The sequence below is a fragment of the Phascolarctos cinereus genome, unplaced genomic scaffold, assembly GCF_003287225.1.
Source record: "Phascolarctos cinereus isolate Bilbo 61053 unplaced genomic scaffold, phaCin_HiC Scaffold_1;HRSCAF=81, whole genome shotgun sequence".
Lineage (NCBI taxonomy): Eukaryota > Metazoa > Chordata > Mammalia > Diprotodontia > Phascolarctidae > Phascolarctos > Phascolarctos cinereus.
In genome coordinates this window covers 1,617,161-1,632,979 of record NW_027555514.1, presented here as the reverse complement: position 1 = coordinate 1,632,979, position 15,819 = coordinate 1,617,161, and positions in this window count along the sequence as shown.

The window sequence follows — 15,819 nt, the reverse complement described above, 5'->3', positions numbered from 1 at the left end:
TATTGTAAGGATCAAATGAGACAATATAGATAAAGTGCTTAGCACAGTACCTGGAACATAGTAGGTGCTGAATAAATGCTTGCTATTTATTATTATTATTTATTATTATTATTATAAGTATTATTATTATTATTATTATTATTATATTATATTTAGTCCTCTTTTCCTGACTAATTCCAGAGGCCCAGAAGGGGTACTTGGGGAAACTCCAAGATGAGGAACTCAATTAAGGGTCAAGGAAGGGCTAAGAGCTGATGGGATTTCCATGGGGAAGGAGTGAACTTCCTTCCTTACCTTCTTTCTTCTTTCCCTTTCCTTCCTCTCTTTCCCTCCTTCCCTTCCTCTCTTCCTCCCCTTCCCTCCTTATCACTTCTCCCTCTCTCTTCCTCTCTCCATCCTTCCTCCTTAGAAGAACTTCTCTTTAGAGTCTTTGCATCGCAGCACTTTTCCAAACTGTCTTGAATCCAGCTGTATTTCAAGCCTGCTCACTTACGGAGCTTTCTTTGTTTACTTCACCTTACCTCTACAGACCTGAGCCCCAGGAGGCATGTCTCTGCCCACTACCAGTGCAGGCAACATCTTTACCAAGTCCATGACTTGCTGAATAATTTGGAGGGCGTAGCTGACATGGATATTGTGAGAAAAAGCTAGCCATGGACTCCAAGAGGATCTCCTAAAACTCAGAGCTTCCCCTGGTTGAATCAGCAAAACCATTCAGACTCTACTTGTGGTGTCTTGGGGCACCTGAGGACTGTGGAGGCTGGTTTGTGGGGTTGGGTCTGTACTTCAAAAAAGGCAGGGAAGTTTCAGTTTGCAGGACTAACTCAGGAGGAAGGGGGTGAGGGAACACACACTTATTAAGAGCCTACTATGTGCCAGGCTATATAGTACTGAGCACTTTACAGATATTAACCTTCCAGCCTCCCCAGCTGGATAGCTCACCTAGAGAACTGGCCAGGATGGAATTCACATGAGTTCAACAAAGGAGAGACCAGCCCAGAGCCAGCCACTGGCTAGTTTTTTCTAAAGCTTGATTTTTTCCAAACCCTCCCAAAGATGGGGTAGAATACTCAGGCTCTGGGTTTGGGGTACACTATTCGGGATCTGGGGAAGGGAAAGTAAACAAGAAATGCAGCTAACAAACAACTCCACCCCCACTTCCCTTTGCTCCACTCCTCATTGTGGCAGAGAGCTAGGTTTGGAGTCAAGTCAATTATGTTGAAGTCTTGTCTCTGGAGCTCATGGCCTATGTGACCATGAGCCCATCACTTGATTCACAATGCCCCAAAGTTCCCTCTCTAAGACTCAATGCTGCAGGCGAGCTGTCAGCCTGGTTGGGGGACATGGTTACCTATCTATGCTGATAAAACCACAGGTCCAGCCCCACCCCTGAAGGGGCACTCTGACATAATCCAGAGTTGACTGTAGGAAAACCATGCACAAAGTCTCCACTTTACAAAAATCCAGTTAGTGGGGAGCAAGATGGTACTGCTTTTGTTTCCCTGCTTTCATTGCTGCAGCTGCTCCCAGGTGCATTTGAAGAGTCTTGAATTAGGAAAAAAGATGCCATTTTGATTAGAGGTGGCTACCCTAATGTCTGAATGAATTTCCCATTTTCCCTATGCAGGCATCAAAGAACCTTAACATAATTTAAAATAATTGGATGTGGCCAATGGCAGATTATCTGAATCCACAGAGAACAGTTAAGATGCTCACTCATTTTCTCTTTAATGTAACCGAGGAATTGCCACAGAGAAGAGACCAGATTGGGTTTGTCTGAGTCAGAAGGAAGACGGCTTGAGAGATAGGCTAGAATGTGCATAGACTCTGTGAAGGTAATTCTACTCTTTTCAAAAATTAATTGTTTTAAAGGCCAAATGAAATACATGGTATTCTAATGACCACCTCCAACCTACTGTTTGGGGGTTGAGCTGTCTATGTTTTCTATCTCCTAGCACTGGATATTTTGATGGATTTAATATTTATAATCAGTTGTATGTGAAAAGATACAGTTGATTTCCCTTGAATGTAAGCACAGTCTTAGAGGTCATACTTAGAATATGACTTGATGGCCAAGGCCCAGAGTCAATGAGAATAGAGCACAGTGAAGAATCCTTGCTTGAACCTTGTATAAAGTCTGAGTTAGTAACTGCCTGAGCTTTGAGGTTAGGGAGAGAAAGTCTCAAACAAAGGCCAAGGGTCGGGGCAGGGGAGTCATGAACTTGTGAATTCATGAGGACAGATGGAAAATGGATCCATTTCCAAGAGGGAGACTCCAAGATTCAGATTTCCCCTTTAAAACCATGACTTTAGGGAAGATCCTCAGCTGTAGTCCACTTGGCAGTCCTCCTGGCCTTGGGTGCTGACAGAATGCTACTGTCCCTTTGTCTCATGAACAATACGGAGGGCAGCCCTAGCCTGGGAACTTGATATAGCTCTTATTCTTACCTTATTTTTTCCCCATTTTCATTCCCACCTATCCCTCCCCTCTCTCTACCACCTCTCCCAACAGGAGAGAGAAGTGGGAAAAAAACCTTGTTTAGCAAGCGAAACAACCTCCTCCATTGGCCATGTCCAAATGGGTGTCTACTTCTGCACTTAAATCCATCCCTTCTCTGCCAGAAGGCAATTAGCTTCCTTCATCTTCAGGCCATCACATTGCTCACTTGTAAAGTTATTTTTCTCTGTAATACTGTTGTCACTGTGTAAATTGTTCTCTGGTTCTGCTCACTTCCCTCTGCATCGATTTATACATGCCTTTCCAGTTTCCACTGAAACTGAGCATATCACCATTTCTTGTGGCACAATAATATTCCATCACACTCTTACATGATGAACAGCCCTTCCTCAACCTCCTTAGTTTCCTAGTTTTTGCTGCTAGTAAAAGAGTTGACGTGATTGTTTCTATACATATGGACCTTTTCCCTCTTTCTTTGATCTCATTGGGTAGAGGGCCAGTATTAGTGCTTCTGAGTTAAAGGGGAAGGCCAGTTTCCTGGCTTTGGGGGCACAGTTCCAAATTCCTGAGTGGTTGAACCCCTCCTGAGCTCCATCAACAGGGCACTGGTTAGCTGTTTTCTCATAGTCTGTCCAACATTTGTATCATCTTTGCCAATCTGGTGAGTGTGAAGAAGAACCTCGGAACTGATTTAATTGGCATTTCTCTAATTATTAGCAATTTGGAACATTCTTTCACATAATTGTTGATAGCTTGGATTTCTTCTTTTGAAAACTACCTGTTCACATCTTTTGGACATTTATCTACTGGAGAATAGCTCTTATTCTTATATATTTCAATCAATTCCTTAAAAAAATCAGTATCTTAGATATGCGACCTTAATCAGAGAAACTTGCTGGCAGGATTTTCCCAAGCGATCTGTTTCCCATCTAATTTCAAGTCTGTTGGTTTTGCTTATACGCAGAACACTTCTTAACTTTGGAATCAAAAGTGTCCATTTTATCTCCTGCTATCCTCGGTCCCTTGCTTGGTCATGAACTCTTCCTCTTTCCATAGATCTGACAGTCCTTTTCGTCTCTGTTCCTCTAATTTCTTCTAGCACAGTCTTCGAGCCCCGGAAGGGACGTAACCAAACTCTGCAGAGATGACATGGCCTCCACGGTCTGGCCCACATCCATTCCATTTCACTGGTAGCCCCTCTTTTCTCTCTTGTTCCTGCATCCATGTCTCATGTTCAGAAGCTTCCACACTAAAAGCCTCTAGCTACTAAAGCTAGCTGGTACTTTCTTGTCTGTAGGATCCTGCTCCACCATACAAAATAGCTAAATTGCCCTAATTGTCACCTTCCTTGAACCTGCAGCTGCATCACCCTTACCATGAGGGAGAGGCTGGAGCTGGCATCCTTGCATGAGAATCAAACCACCTCCTCTCAGACCCCTATGGAAACAGCCCCATACCCTGGAGCTCAAGAGCCTTGGGAATAGGAGTAGCCTAAGACCAGCCATCCTGCTTCAGTCCCAGCCCCTGCAGCCATCATCCCGGGACCACACCCTATGGGGAAAGGGCCTGGCAGCTCCTCTATGAGTGATGCAGACACAGTGCCTATGGGGGCAAAGATGGCAGTTTATGACAAAGAACTGCCAAGCCCTTCCCTCCCTCCCTCCTTCCTTCCTTCCCCTCTTCCCTTCCTCCCTCCCTCCCTTCCCTTCCTTCCTTCCTTCCTTCCTTCCTTCCTTCCTTCCTTCCTTCCTTCCTTCCTTCCTCCCTTCCTCCCTTCCTTCTTCCCTTCCTCCCTTCCTTCTTTCCTTCCTTCCTTCCTCCCTTCCTTCCTTCCTTCCTTCCTTCCTTCCTTCCTTCCTTCCTTCCTTCCTTCCTTCCTTCCTTCCTCCCTCCCTTCCTCCCTCCCTCCCTCCCTTCCTTCCTTCCTCCCTCCCTCTCTCCCTTTTCTTCCTTTCTGTCTCTGCCTCCTCTGTCTCTTTCTTCATCTCTGTCTCTGTCCATTTCTCTCTCTCCTTCCCTCCTCCCCACCTCCCTCCCTGTACTAAACCAAACCAGCCAGTTACTCTTCTATTAAATACATAAAGACAGCTGATATGACCCCCTGGAGTTTTCTCTTTTCTAGGCCAGCCATCTTCAGTCTGCTGGCATCAGCAGGAGGACCTTCTTTGCTTGATAGACCACCTGGAGCACTTTACACCCAACAGCCCTTCCTAAAGGTGATGGTAATAGGCAGGCACAGAACAAATGTCGTCCCCCTCAGCCCTAGAGGCTCTGCCCTCTTACAAGGCAGCCAGGTGGGCAGAGGGGAGAGAGTGCTAGGTCTGCCCTGAGGGAGACTTGAAATACCTTGGCTACAAGGGAAAGAAGCCTCTGAGATCAGGGCCAGGGGAACCAGCTGACTTGAGCAGAAGTCCCAGGGTGGCAGGGAGCCTGAGAACAAGGGTATGTCATGCATGGCCGGGCTGTTTCAGGGAGACCTGGACCCTTGCTTCAGCTCCAAGGCCTAGTTAGGGGAATGTGTCTGGAGCCCCCTTTATACAAATGTCTCCAGGACCAGAGATATGTGGCCGCCCACTCCTGCCTCGCTGCTGTAAGGTTCCAGGGTTGGGAGGGAAGGCATTCCCTGCTGAGAGGTCCCCTGAGCTTTGGCTCAAGGCTAAGCATTCCAGGGAGTCTTTGTGGCCTGTGCCAAACTAAGCCAGGATGTGATTGGTGTGAAGCCAAGTTCTGTAAACTGGATTAATCCCCCTGTCTCCCATTCCCCATCCCTGGTGTGTCTTTAACTGAATTATCTCCTTTCCCTCTCAAATTTATTTACTCATTAGCTGGCCCGTAATGAAGACTCCACAATGCACAATTCTTCAGGCTCACAACTAGGTTATGTCAGGCTAGCGGGCTTCCTCTGTGACCAGGAGGAAAGCTAAAGGTCCGCTGTACTGTTCCAGGGCTCTTTCAGGGGACACCAGGAAGGCTGAAGCCCTTGGTGGTCAGCCCTTAGAGCAGCAGGCCCCTGCTAGGGTAGGGTGGACTCCCACCAGCCCTCTCCTTCAGGACCTCTAGTTGCCCCTCCCCCTTTCCACTTCCTGGTTCCTTGTCCCAGGAGAAGAGCCCTTGGGCTCTGAGAGGGAGCAGCCATTGATCTTTACCTTCTACAGATTAGAAGGAAAGGCGCTCTAGGCTAGTGACCAAACCAGGCTGGCCTCCCACTTGGCCCTGGTTTTGCTTGAGCACCTCCCAGCCCTCTCCCTAACAGGCTGCACTCCAAGTCTGAGCTGAGGCATCTTCTCCCTTTTCTTTCCTTCCTGATTGCAGCCATGGACATTTTTGCCTCCCCCCAACCCCCATCCCTCCCTGGTTTCCTTCCAGACTAGCTCAGCTTTGACCAAGAGGTTTTCCTGATCCTCCCTTACCCTCCCCTAACCCCAGTGGCCCACTTCCAGCTGCTCATACCTTCCTCCAAACCCACCTCGTGTTCCCCTTGTATAAACCATAGAGTCTTGGGGGCACGTTATCTCCCCTCACCCAGTCCAGGCTCTGAGAGCAGGGCCAGCTCCTGCTGTCTCTGAACCCCCAGCACTTCCCTTCCCTCCCCTGCCATAGGGGACCAAGGTCTCGGAGGGGCTTTGTCCAGGCCAGAGCTCAGCCTGTCTGGCTTCTCAGGCCAGAGTCCTCGCTCCAACTCCTCCAGGTTTCCATGATGGTTTTTGGTCCCCCTAAACTTTCTGTGGCATCACCCCACTCTCGTTCCTGGGTCTATGTCTCCTTGCTGCCAAGTTTTACATATTTGGAAACCCTTAACATCCTTTTAGTCAATTTATTAAGCACCTACTATGTGCCAGGCGCTGTTCGAAGTGCTGGAGGTACAAAAGACAGTCTCTGCCCTCAAGGACTTTCCAGTCCTTTGTCTGAGGATCTCAAACCAGGCTCTGCAGGTGCCTGTCCCCATTGGGCTCTTTCTCCTCTCTTCTTCCCAGACTCCCTACTTTTTCAGGCAGGTCCATTTTTCTTGAGACAGCTCCCCCTTCTTCACTGTCCAGTTAACTTCCTCAGCTCCACACGAGAGTCAACAAGCTGGGACAGAGATTGAACCAAAAAGACAGGTTCAACAATGACTCCAACAGACACCGTGACCGACTGTCAGAGCGCCATGGAATGATGAGAGAAGCTGCGCCTTGAATTAGAGTCTAAGGGCTGAGTTAATTCTGGCATTTAAGTTCTTCCCAGTGACTGGTCTAATGCAGAGCCCAGAAGGACTGGCCCACACTGGAACATGAGGAAAGGGGATTCTGCCCAATGGCGAGTGGTGCCCCAGCATGACTCAGGCCACTCTTCACTGAGGAGTAATTAGTGTGGGGAGGGGGCAATTCCACCCAATGAAAACATGTTTAAGAGCCTCCTTGTGCCAGGAATTGTTCTGGGTGGTGGATACAAAAAAAAATCCTTACCCTCTAGAAACCTACATTCTACTGGGAGGGAGGGTGAAGGGGGTCAGAGGATACATCACATATGTACCCAAGGAAGACAAAACACGATATGTACAGTCATTCTGGGAGGGATGGAAAGAGCACACTCATCCCTGGGGGTATCAGGAAAGATCTGGTAAAGGAGGGGGCACAGAACTGTCGGGCAGAACCAAGGGGTTTTCCAAGAAGACAAAGGGTCATGGTACCAGCCAGAGCAAGGACAAGCTTCCCTTGGTCTTCATGGCTCAGGTCAATAACAAGCCAGCTTCATTGTTTTTCTAAGTGTAGAGACTAATGACCTATGGGTGGCAGACCCTTGGTGACTTAGAGGCGTCTTCCTGGGAATGCAGCCCCAGGATTCATTCACTGCGGGTTCCCTGGCCATCATGGGGTCCGAAGGCTGCTGAGAAGGAAAGGACTGACAGTGGCCTCCACACCTCTGAGCTCTGGTCATACCCTTCCCAGAGGGATGGACGACTTATGCCTTCTTCAGGTAAGATGTGCAGGTTTCCTTAGAAACTCATCCAAAGCCGTTTGTACATTTCGTATGTTCCCAAACTCATTCCTGTGACTGGGTGGAACCTATTTTTACTGAGGCTCAATTGTAATCATCTGTACAGCGTGTTCTTCTTGGCAGGACTCCAAGGCTACCTCTGCAATAGAATAATCATGGCAAGGTTTCCTAATGTGCCGGGTATTAATGGATAGATACATGAACCTCCTGTGCAAGCGGAAACCGTGGAGAAAATCAATGGCCCCGAGCCTGGAGAGCTCCCAACGCGAGACCCTTTGAAATTCACTTGAGAGGGCTCAGGTTGACCCAGTCTTCCTCCCACTTCATCCTGGCACAGAACTGACCTCTGGAGCTGAGCTGAGCCCCTGCCAGACTCTGGCACATTCCATTCCACTGAGCCAGACAGATCCAAGTGTGACCCTGGTGACTGCTTGTCTGCTGGCTGGGTGTGCAGAGGCTCCAGCCTACACTGGTCCAGTTGGCTGCTGGACAGGCAGCCATGGAGTTGGTCTGTCAGAGCCCACATTAGGGAGGCCACAAACTCAAGCCAAGGAAGGGGAGGGGAGTGACAGCTGGGCTGGCTGTGGGAAATTAAGGAGAACATTGTTGCCCATCTTCCCAATGGCACTGTTCTGGTGATGCTGTAGAGGGCTGAGTCACTGAATGCCACAGCTCAAAAGGATTAACACTGAGGGTCACCCAAAGGGCAGTGGAGACTCCCACAGCAGGCATGAACAAGACACAGCCCTAGAAGGACATATGGCTGGGGTGGGGGGGAGGCCGACCACGAGGTGAGAGCCCACAGGCTTGCTCTATTGGCTTCTGGGCAAGGTGGTGAAATCTGGAGGAAGGACATATGGGAAAATATGGGCCAGTGGGCTGAGGGGTCATGCGGAGCTCAGAGAGGGCCACTGAGTCTCTGACAAAGACCCATTACTCACAACAACCCAGAGAGGTTGCCATGATGTCAGAAGCTGAGCCTCAGAGAGGTGGTTTTGGTTCCCTGGGCAGTAAGTAACCTAGGTGGGTTTGAGCCCAGGTCTCTCTCCTCACTCCAAGTCCAGGGCTCTGCTAACTGGTCTGTTCCAATAAAGGATGGCATTACCATATATGACCAGCTGCATTAGCAAGTCTCCCCCTTATCTGCCTTCTGTACCTCCAACTCAATGTCACCCAGGTGGAAAGCATCATCTTGAACCCACTCCTCAAGGGCACCACCATCCTTTCTGCTTCAAGGCTTGAAACCCAAGCATCACGGTTTTCCTCAGAGGCTGAGTAAAGGTGAGCAGATTGAGCAATGATGGATCACAGCATTTCAGCGGCAGGAGGCTCTTCAGGGGCCATCTGGTCCAGCCCATGCCTGGAAAAGAATTCCTTCTACCACAGTCCCCTCCCGAAATGCTCATCTCTATCCTCCTTGAAGACCTCTGGGGAGAGGGAATCCTCCGCCCTGAGGAGGGAGCTTGTGATGGATGGCCACATTTTCTACACGTATTATAACACCAAACATTTGTATAGTCCCTTAAGGTTTACAAAACACTTTATACGTATCATCTAATCTGATCCTTAGAACATTATTATTACCCCCATTTTACAGAGGAGGAAAGTGAGGCAGGGAAAAGTTAAGTGTCCGGCCCAGGGTCACATGGTTAGTAGGCGTCTGGGGCAGGATTTGAACCTGAGTTTTCCTGATTCCAGGTCTAATGTTCAATGACTCTGAGTACGGGAGGAAGCCAGGCACTCTTCAGAGCAGCAGGGCTTAGGCACAGCTTTGCACCCCTGGGGAGAAAGGAGATTGGGAGCAGCTGCCGTGGATTCTGCGGTGGTCCTTAGAGAGAAAAGGGGGATGGCCAGGCCACAGGGAGGGCTCAGTTCAGACTTGAGAATAAGGCTTTATCTTGGGCCCAGCTGGCGGAGAGCGTGGAGCCAAAGAGATGGAAGGTGGGAGACATCCGGGCTGAGGATGAGCTCCCTGCGAACCATGGTCAAGTGACAGGAGAGTCCGAGGCGGAAGACAACCCAAGTGGAGTGGGGGCTGGGCTTGGGGGGAGGGGCATTCTGCTGCCTGGACCCTGAACCTTCTTCAACCTGAAATGGAGGGAGCCCTGCCTTCCAGAGGTGAAGAGGAAAGGCACCCAGGAGCAAAGGCCTACAGGCCAGAGACAATGTTGAGGAGGAGGGAGATGGAATCAGGCTGGGGGGATTCTGGAGGGCCTTAAGTGGCCTGGAAGAGCCTGAGGGGGCAGGGCCAGCTCCGAGGTAGCCTCCTAGGCCACAGCCACATCTGCTCATCCACGCTCAGGCTCCACAAAGTCCTGGTCATGTTTGGCCACATGTCCCTTTCTCCTTTCTGGACTGAGGCTCCCACCATCTTCCTCCTGCATTCTCTTCTCAAGGGTTTCATGGAAACCACCAGGTCCCCTGCTCTGGGGCCTTGGCACTGAGCTCTTTCAGAAGAGTGGACCAAGAGGCTCCCTGGACCAATGGGCTGATTCACAGCTTTCAGTCTGGGTCTCAGCTGAGGGAGCTGGGGGGCAGATAACCAGGAGGGCAAGGAGCTCTTGGCCCAGCTGGATTCCTGGAGGCCACAGGGGCTGACCTTGTGGATGAGCCTAGCTAGGATTACAGCTGCTCCCCAGGCTTTTCCTATCATCTCCTGACTCTGGGCATTTACCCAAGCTGTGCAGCCCTCTTCCCCACCACCATGCTTCTCCAGGAGACTCGCCCTGACTCCTCTAGCTTATGGCCATCTTCCCCATCCAGAATTGTCCTGGAGCCTTTGGCTGCATATCTCCTGGACACTGCCTCAGTCCACTTCAGATCATCTTTATTGTATCTGTCTAATGCCCCCCCCCCCTTCTCTCCCCTCTCAAAAACATACACACACACACACAAAAAGATGGGAAGGCCTCTGAAGAAAGGAACTGGGCCATTTTCCCCTTTTGTTTTCAAACAAAGGCCTTGCACAGGGGAGGTGAGAAATAAGGATTTGTTTGAGTGAAATCAGCACAAATTAGCTGATTAAACTGGATAGCCAGTCCTGATGCACATCCCATAGGCTGGGCACATTTTTCTTGTTCTTAATTGGGTGGGGGGGGATTGGTCACAGAGCGTTGGGGAAGGGGCAGCGTGAAGGCACAGAGGGAGGAGGGAAGAGCACCCACAGGGCACACCCGAGTTTCTCTAGAGCTTACATTTGCAAAGAGCTATGTGATCTCCCTTGACCCTTACAATAACCTTGTTAGGGAGGTGCTGTTACTATCTCCATTTTATAGATGAGGAAACTGAGATTGCCTCCCCTTTTTCATGCAGATCATGGCCTGTCTGCACCAAAGAAGGCACTGGGCTCTGAGCCACCTGAATTGTTGGAGCTCAAAGGAAATACGTGATGATGTTCGCTTTTAGAGCCATCTCCGCTCGGAACGTTCCTGCGGACTGTCTGTGCCCCACCTGCCCTTGGAGCTCCTATGGGATGGATCAGCCACAGTGGGGCACCCTGTGCATTGACCAGGACGTGATGTCTGAGAAGTCCCTGACCGCTGGTTCTTTGGGAGCGACCAGAACCCTGCAGGGGAGGCCCTGACTCCAGCCACAGAGAGCGAGAGAGGGGTGCTGAACAGCAGCACCTCAGAGCAAAGACATTCCACCAGGCAACAAGATGGGGAGGGTGGTCCAGGTAGGGGGGACGCCCTGGCAAAGGCTGGCAGGCTGGAGATGGAGGGTTGTGTTTGGCTCAGGGAATCTGTCAAGACTTGTCAGATCCCGCCTTGGAAGGGCTTTCAGTGCCAAATACTTGTAGCTGGGCCCGTAGTTCAGCCCAGGGTGATAGAGAGCCCAGTAGATGTTAAAAATAACGATAAGTAATAATACCCCTAATGGCGCCCATTTCTATGGCTCTTTTAAGTCTTGTAAAGCACTTTACAAATATCCTCTCGTTTGATCCTCACAACAGCCCTGGGAAGGAGGTGCTATTATTATCCCCATTTTACAGATGAGAAAACTGAGGCAAGCAGAGATCAAGTGACTTGCCCTGGGTTACACGGCTTCGAGTCCGGATTTGAACTCAGGTCTTTCTGTCCACACTATCCACTGTGCCACTTGTGTGCTTAAAAAAGAGGCAACTACTCATCACAATACTGCTGATTGGACATGGTCCGCACCCCCTCTGATGCTGTTTGTGTGTCCTTCTCCACTGGAGTTATTGGGGTAAGCATCCTGTCCCCTCCACAGAATGGAGTTCCATGAGGGAGGGGTCTCCCTCAGTGCCTAGGCCGGGGCTCTGCCCATGGTGAGGAAGGTCCCCCGGTCGTATCTCGGGCAGGGAGCAGGAGCTAAGAGCGGAGGGAGACGCCTCCAGCCAATAGGATGCGGCTGCTGTTTGTTTTCTCCTCTCGAATAATCACCGGCCTCTGTTCCGCGGTCCCACAGAGACGTCCTGGAGCATTGTGTGTTTTCTCCGAAGCCGATAAAAGCACGGCACGGAAGCTGTTGCGGCTCTCGGGGCAGCAGGCGTTCCCGGCACAATAAACATTTCCGTGAAAATCAGCTTGTTGCTTCAGGCTGCGTCTCTGCCTGGGTCATCATTCCCTGGATTGTCCATTAAGCTTCGAGCCTGCTGAGTCTGTCTGCCCCTTGAGGAAGAGAGAAACAGCAGCTTTGGGGTCACGTTTGTACATACCCTCACCCGCTTCCCAGGGTCTCGGTCCTAGGAGAGGGAGGAAATGCCTCCTACTATTGTCGGAGCTGGAAAGGACCTCCAAGGGCTAGATTAAGTCCATTCAATTTACACAGGGGGAAACAGGCATCCTAGAGAAGGGCGGAGGCTTCCTGGGAGTTCTGGGGAGGGTCAGAATGAGAACCCAGGTCTCCTGAAGCCCAGGATTTAGAGCCTGCATTCTCAGATACTACAATGTGAAAATTATTTGTGATTTATCAAGCACTTTGTACAGGATGAAAGCTCAAGGATTCTGAAGCCTGGAAAGCTGGTTACCAGAAGGGTCTTATTTTGATAGCACCCTTACAAACCTGTCTCCTAAAGCCTGGAGGAAAGTCAGGTTGGACCCTTGCAGGGATTCCTTGCGTCATGGACCCTTTGGGCTGGCCAGTGAAGGCTACATTCAGCCACAGAATGGGTTTGTAGAGTGCAGCTTCAGAACCTGGACAGAACCGTGGATCCTCAGAGGCTGCACTATTCTGGCACTTATTCTTATGGCTCCCCTTTCCAGGCCCACCCTCACTGTCTCTACAGGGCAGTCTTAGCTAAGGACACGTAGAATGGCTCTGGACAGGTTAGGGCTCCACAGTATCTCCCAGAAGGATGGGGAAGATTATAAGCAGCATGAGTTCATAAAGCAGAGCTAGGCAGTGGAACCAAAACCAGATTTAAAGAAAGCAAGGCAGAGACCCAACTGAGTACAGTCATGCCAAGGGCATTAAGGATTAAACTGGAAGGAGGACAGTGGAGAAAGATGGAGAAGATCTGCAAAGTGCTTTAGTGCACACGGTTCACCCTCTAGAACAATGGAGACACCGCATTTGGCTTCTTACACTGCTGTCCCAAGTGTGTTGATAGAATAGGCAGAAACCGCACTAAGGACAGCCCAGAAGCCTGTGAAGATGAGATCTGCACCAGAGACAAAGTAATTGGGAGGGCTTTGGGGGATCAGTTCACAAGGCTTTTTAAGGTGGGCAAGATACCACAGCTGTCCAAAATTAAAACCCGGTTTTACTACTAAGAGAAAAAGGTGATGGAGAAAACAGCAGACAATACCAATGAATGACAAGTTGGACTCTTAATTGAATAGTGGGAGGATTGTGCCTTGGAGAAATTGCCAGTCTCCTCTGAAGCTCTCCAGTGACTCACTGAGACAGAGCACCCTTTTTGTAACCCCCTGTACATGCTGGTGATGTTGTAAGCAAAGAAGACTCTCATTTCTGAGAGTTTAAAAATGGCGGTCCCTCAGAGGGCCATGAGGAGACTCGAGGCAGGAGAGTGTGCTGCAATTTGTTATAAAGAAGGAACTTTGAGAAGGTAGAGAAGAGGTCATCAAAGAAATGTCGAACTGAAGAAGGAGCGGGGTGGCCCCCTGGCAGGAATGGCGGCCCATGGAGGGCACTGCTGTCCTCCTAGGATTGGAAACAAGTGAAGAAGGGTGGGTGGAGCCCTGGTAACGAGCTTGTTCACAGGAGAACATGGGCAAGAGTCCCAAAGGATGGGCAGGCATGGGTAGGCTGTGATCCACAGCTCGGGAGGGAAGAGCCACCTTGATGAGATCACAGGCCCACAGGGGAGGTGAGTCTGCTCTGGGAAGTTAGCAGATCTCCCTGCTGCCTTCCTTGTGGAAAATTTAATGAGAAAACCCAATAATCCTTAAGAAAAGAATTCAATTAGGCTTATGAGTTGGTGCCGCCTGTAGGAAAATCCAGCCATCATGTTTATCAGTTTGTGAGATAAAAATGATGTGAAAACTCATCTGAAAGTTTCCCAGCAATGTTAGCCCTCCCAGGAACAGGAATGGGATCACAGATGCCTGGCATCTTCAGTTTCTATTTTAAGCCCAATGTGGCTCATAATTAAAAATTCTTATAACCTGGGGATGTGGGAAACCTTGGACCCTAATACACTGTTGGTAGAGTTGTGAACTGATCCAACCATTCCTGTTTTTTTTTTTGCAAGGTAATCAAGGTTAAGTGACTTGCCCAGGGTCACACAGCTAAGTAAGTGTCAAGTGTCTGAAGCCAGATTTGAACCCAGGTCCTCCTGACTCCAAGTCCAGAGCTCTATCCACTGTGCCATCTAGCTGCCCCTGATCCAACCATTCTGAAGAGCAATTTGGAACTATGCCCAAAGGGCTATAAAGCTGTGCATACCCTTTGATCTAGCAATACCACTGCTAGATCTGTGATTCAAAGAGAAAAACAAAAAGGAAAAGGACACACATGTACAAAGCTATTTATAGCAGCTCTTTTTATGGTGGCTAAGAATTAGAAATCAAAGGGATGCTCATCAGTTGGAAAATAGCTGAACAAGCTGTGGTATGTGATTGTGTTGGAACATTATTGTGCTCTAAGAAATGACAAGAGCAATGATTTCAGAAAAGACTTGGAAATATTTGCATGAATTGATGCGTAGTGAGGTGAGCAGAACCAGGAGAATGGTGCACATAGTAACAGCCGCATTGTGTGATGAAGAACTGGGAAAGACTTAGCTCTTCTCAGCAAGACAATGATCCAGGACAATCCCAAAGGACTCTGATGAAGCATACTATCCGCCTCCAGAGAAAGAACTGATACTGTCTGAAGACAGACTGAAACATACTATTTTTCACTTTCTTTCATTTTTTTCTTTTATTTGAGTCTTCTCGTACAAATGGAAATGTTTTACCTGATTGTACATGCATAACCTATATCTGACTGCTTACCATCTCAGGGAAGAGAGAGGGAGGGATAGAATTTGAAACTCAAAACTTTAAATAAAAATGTTACAAGTTTTTAAAAAATTCTCATAACTTGAACTTGTACTGTTAACAGCTGCTCTTAGGCCTGGCAGGGTCTGACTAAAGGAAGCTTTGGGAACCTATAACACCAACCCCCATGGGATGAAAAGCTCTTCTGCTTTGGGGCCAATTCCAAGGTCAGTGTGAAATGTTTCCCACCATTGAGGAGACCTCTGGGGACCAGAGAGAGTCATGCAATGAGGCACCTGGGAATGTGCCTTCCACTGGTGTCCTCCAGTGCCTTGTCCTGGGCTGGGGCTGAGCCTAGGGCCTCTGGGGTGGGGTCAGCCAAGACCAAAGACTGTTGGGGCTAGAGGCCATGGAAGACCTGAGTGGGGCCCACTGGCACCTTCTGTGTCCAGCTTCTGTCTCCCAAGTTTCTTTAGGATGCTTTCATAGGCTGCACACTCCTTCTCCTTGCCCACTCTGCACCGATTGCAAGGAAGCAGCAATTACATGGAGGACTGGAGGTCAAAGGAGAGTCAACAGGAGATTGTGGTAGGCTCTAAGAATCCCTGCTCCAGGTGAGGAAGGAGAGACTGAAGGTACTCATGATGCCTAGGAAGAGATCTGTGACCTACCCCACCCTTACTTCTTTGCTCTCCTTTATGTTGTGTCTTCCTAGATTAGAGTGTAAGCTCTCTCTTGCTTGCTTGTGTTTCTATCTCCAGTTCTTAGCACAGTGCTGGCATGGAGCAAACACCTGATTAATGCTTCTCCAACTATCCATCCATCCATCCATTCATCCACCCACTCATCCATCTATCCATCCATCTATCCATCCATCCATCCACCCACCCACCCATGTACCCATCCACCCAATCCAATTAAAGGCATCCTCTGAATAGGACTGGAAATGAGACTGAGGGTACAGCTTACAGAGGGCAA